This window comes from Octodon degus, unplaced genomic scaffold (genome assembly GCF_000260255.1).
Source record: "Octodon degus isolate 3935 unplaced genomic scaffold, OctDeg1.0 scaffold00003, whole genome shotgun sequence".
NCBI lineage: Eukaryota > Metazoa > Chordata > Mammalia > Rodentia > Octodontidae > Octodon > Octodon degus.
This window is the reverse complement of record NW_004524579.1, coordinates 27,491,050-27,495,863: the sequence shown is the minus strand read 5'-3', so window position 1 is coordinate 27,495,863 and position 4,814 is coordinate 27,491,050. Positions and strand designations below refer to the sequence as shown.

General features: G+C 41.3%; 1 pseudogene; it reads left to right on the top strand.

The window, feature by feature from the left end:
* The first annotated feature begins 1,259 nt into the window (after positions 1 to 1,259).
* Positions 1,260 to 1,681, top strand: LOC101581568 (annotated as a pseudogene).
* Positions 1,682 to 4,814: the final 3,133 nt, after the last annotated feature.

Below are 4,814 nucleotides of genomic sequence, written 5' to 3'. Positions count from 1 at the left end.
GTTGTTCATCTTTGCATCATCTTGGAGATGTTGAATTATTTTTTCCTGCATCCTAGTCATTTTGAAGAGATCTTTTCTTACCTTTTCACTAGCTGCAATGGTGTCTTCAAGGTCTGAAAGTCTATTTTCACTTTCATTCAAACAATTTTGCCAGCTTGTGAATGAGGTTTTAATTTCCTATATAGCACTTTGAATCTGCTTCATGCACTCTATTTCTTTCCTATATTGCTCATTCAAGGATTCCATCAATTTTCTATTCTCTATTTTTTTTATCAGTGTCTTCTTGAGAAGCACTTAGTACTTCTTTCATTATAGTTATCATTTCTTTTTTTACTTCAGAAATTATTTCTGATCTGATTTCCTCTACACCTTTCTGCAGTTGTTTCTTTACTTCAAACACTTTTATTTCAGAGAGTTCAGGTGTGTGATTTTCCATTTCTTCTATAATATTGTCTCCTGCATTTGTTCTGGGTGGGCTCAGAGCCTGAAAATGCATTTTGCTCCTTCTCTTTCTCTTTTTGTATAGCCTGAACTTCTGACCTTTGGTGTAGAGCTTTGGTAGAGTTATTACCTTAGCACCAGGTCCGGATCTGCCAAGTTCAAACTCGTGCAGGTGGGCGTGGCTTGGGTCTGGCTGCTGTGCTCCACTTCTTCCTGCTGCAGCCCTTGGAGGTGAACCATCTGTGCCACTCTGGCAAGATGCTCTGCTCCTGGATGAGCTGGGCGGGTCTTGCCTGTAGCCTCTCTTCAGGGAGTTCTGCCACAATGTTCCACACCGGGCCTGTCTGATGGAGGAAGTTCTTCTCACACCTAGGCCTGGGCTCTGGGTTGAATGGGTATCCGACGGGCCCCAGAAAGTTCCACTCACAAACCAGGTCTGGGTCAAATGAGGTTTACAGATAAGTTAACAACTATATCCCTGTAACCTGAGTCCCATGGCATCCTATTCCCGCTGGGACCTGTCTTCGCTCAAGGCTAATTTCTGCTCTGTTCCTGATAAGAATGCCTGTAACGGACAGTGACAGTGATGGCTGGGGCGGCAGTGCATAAAGGGGCTACCACCTGGTGATGCAGTGACTGCTGTAGTAGGCCCAGAAGCCATGCGAGCAATGGCCCTCAGTCCATCCTACCGGACCCATGCTCTCGAACGTTCCATCTGGTCCTTGACCGCCAAGGCAGTCTCAGGCCCCCTAGTCCGTTCCCCATCCCTCCTCCACCCCCGGCCCCACCCTGGGGGACTGCTGCCACCCACCTCCGCCATGTCTCTGAAGAGAATCCATGAAGAGTTGAATGACCTGGCACGGGCCCCACCAGCACAGTGTTCAGCAGGTCCTGTTGGAGATGATATGTTCCATTGGCAAGCTACAACAATGGGGCCAAATGATAGTCTCTATCATTTTTCTTGACAATTCATTTCCCAACAGAGTACCCCTTCAAACCACCTAAGGTTGCATTTACAACAAGAATTTATCATCCACATATTAACAGTAATGGCAGCATTTTTCTTGATATTCTACTGTCACAGTGGTCTCCAGCACTATTTCAAAAGTACTCCTGTGCTCTGTTGTAGGATCCCAATCTAGATGATCCTTTAGTGCCTGAGATTGCTCGGATCTATAAAACAGATAGAGAAAAGTACAACAGAATAGCTCAGGAATGGACTTAGAAGTATGCAATGTAGTTAAAGAAATTATTGGAAAACCTCTACAAGTAAAGATAGGGGAACTCTGAAAGAGAAAGGCCTTTTGATGTCCATTTGACTGCTTTTATGAGCCCACGCCTCGTCTTCCCCTGTGCACATGTTTACCTGATACAGCAGTGCTGCGTGTTGTACACACTTGGAAACAACAAACTAGAAATACTGTACTTCTGTACCAACATTGCCTCCTAGCAGAGAAGTGTGTGTGTGTGTGACAAGCCAGTTCTTCAGGCAGAACCTAGGTGTGAGACTAAAAAGCTTTCCTTGTTGACTTAAATTTGCATAACAGCAAGGTGTGATTGGTGGTGGGTAACATGTGTGCATGGATGGGGAAAAGCTGCACTGACCTGTAGGAGGAGATGTTTTTCAGTGGAATCCGTTTATACTCAAACAGTTACAAAAAGCAAGGTGAAGAACATGAAGCTGTTTCTGTATTTATTTTATTCTGAAGGACCTTCAACTTAGGTGAAAGTTACGACCAACCGGATGAAATTCTACCCACATCTTGTATTTTAAGGTGTAAGTTTAACTGGTCAACATCTAAATGGATAGGAGTTATTAGCACATAAAGTGTGATGGGCTTTGTTCCCAACTCTTAAATCTCTCTGCCCCTTTGTCTCTTAGCTCCTTTGTCTCCATATTCTTTGGTTTGTATGTGGTTTCTCAGTTAATACATAGTTAACAGCTCTTATTTTTCTTATGTTTTTAACTTCTTAGGTCTATTTGGATATAAGGGTGAAAATTCATTTGATGGAAATACTTGTGCATATTTAAAGACCCACTTGCTCCTCTGGAGCTTGTACGTTCAAGAATGATTAATCTGTGTAATCAACTGGTTACTACAGTCATTACATTTAATTTTGTGTGAATAGGCTTTTTTGATTTTAAGAACTTTGTCTAGCTGAGATTAGTGGTGGATTTTTCCCCCACTCTTAAAATGTTTTAATTTATACTGGTTGCACTTCAAAGTCATGAAACAATTCCAGTTTACATCCTAAAAGAAAAAAATCTTGAGAATAATTTTATTGAACTAAGACATAAACTTGAAAGCATTTTCATAAAACCTGTATGTGCAACATTTTGGGAAGACGAACGTTAATCTAAGAAATTTGCTTTGTTAATGAAGCTAAGCTGCATTTCATCAATATCTTGTGACATTCCCTTGGCACATAAGACATAAAAACGCAAAGGCATTGCTATTTGCTAAGTTAAGCTCTGTGATTATAATTATAGAAGAGTAACTTTGACCAGACCTGGGAGACAGGAGCACAATCTTGTATCGGAGAGTCTGCATAATAACTTCGCATTAACCTTTAGAAGGATGTTCATCCAGTTTTGAATACATTGTCTGTAGCTTTTTGAAGTCTTTCCTTGATTGTAGTAAAGTGTAGTTTGAAACTTGCAAGCAACTGTGTTGCCAGAAACATCATTCACGTAAACAAGGCAAGTAAACTTCTTCCTTCTTTTCCTAATCTAATTGCAAACCAGGCCAGCCTGGAGGCCATGGCTGATGCTCTTTAGCCATCAGGTTCTTTAAGATGCATCTTTATACTCTCGCACAAACACTGAGGGATAAGTGTCCATTGCTTTTGGATTTAAAAAAAAATGCCTGTAACATACTGTGGCACCCACAACATCCAGGTTTATGACATCCTATTCTCATAACATTCAAAAGGTTACAAAACTGTCACTACATGAATAACTGTTTTTGTCTCTAACCCCATCTCCTTTCACATCACTGAGCAGGCCAAACCCCAGGTACCTGTATAAAACCTGTAGCATTTTTTTCATTTGACATTCAGTCTTTTGTCTGGCTAAGTTAGGTTCATCTAATAAAATCCTCCTGTTTCCAAGTGGCCTCTCTGATCTCTGTATATTTGTTGTCATTTTCAAACTTGATAATAAGATAGTTCTGTCCTGTGCTAATGGCCAGAAGGCTTCTTTGCCATATGGCCACAAGGTGGCAGAACAGCACCGCTCTTCTCAAAGGCGCCAGCAAAACAAGGTGGCCACATGCTCTCAACATTTATGAAGCTACATTTCACCCTCTTCTTTTTTAAGTACTCTTTTACTGAATACAAAAACAGCACAAGTATTAAGAATTTCAATAATTCATTATTGTACCCATCAGAAACACACTTTGGGTTCTCGTCCTGCTCCTATGGATAAAATGACAATGTGTGGATCATTCCCTGCTTTCTCTACTGCTACCACCTCCTGAACATCCAGCCCTCTCTCACCTCCGTGCTGACATGACTACTGCATAAGCGGATACATGCATTCTGAGCCTTAAAGAAAATCTCATAATTTTAACAGAACAGGAAGTTTGCCAAGTATGCTGTCTGATGACAATATAATGAAACTAAATAATACATGGGTCAAACAGGAAGTCTTGGGGCCAAGGAGATGGCTCAGTAGAATAGGTGCTTCCCTGGCAAGCTCAAGGGCCTGAGTTCAATCCCCGGTTCTGCCAAAAAAAAAAAAAAAAAGGAAATCTTAAGGTAAAATAAAATTTTTGAACTAAAAATAATTAAATTAAAATGCTTAACTGATTAGAGGTAAAACTATTAATAAAAATGTATCTCTGTATGTAGAGAATGTCTTTTGGTAACATACAGTTCTCAATAAGCAGGGCTGAGGCGGGAGCGATAGCTCAGTGGCATAAGCGCCAGCCTGACAAGAGCAAAGTCCTGATTTGGATCTCTGGTACCCTTCCTCCCACAAAATCCCCCTTATTCACCAATAAGCAGGATAAGTAGAGTAATAGGTTTCCAATACTGTGTATGTAAGATACAAGTTATATAAATTAAGGGTGAACTTAGACCTTGAATATTTCCTCTGCACATTAAAAAAAAAAAAAAATCTAAAGAGAGCTACTGGAAGTTATTCCTGAAATGCAGAACCTCAGGTAGAGGTGAATCCATGGCTGCCTGGATGGAAGGAGATCACAGGTTCCAGCCTCCTTGGTTCCACAGCCTACTTGCCCTATTTCTGGCCATGGCCCCACCCAAGTGGTCACCATTCTCTGAGTGTGACAACCAAACCAACGTGTATGAAAGGGCCAGAAATGTATCCAGCCAGTCATTTGTGTGGGCACAGGCACAGGTGAAAGACC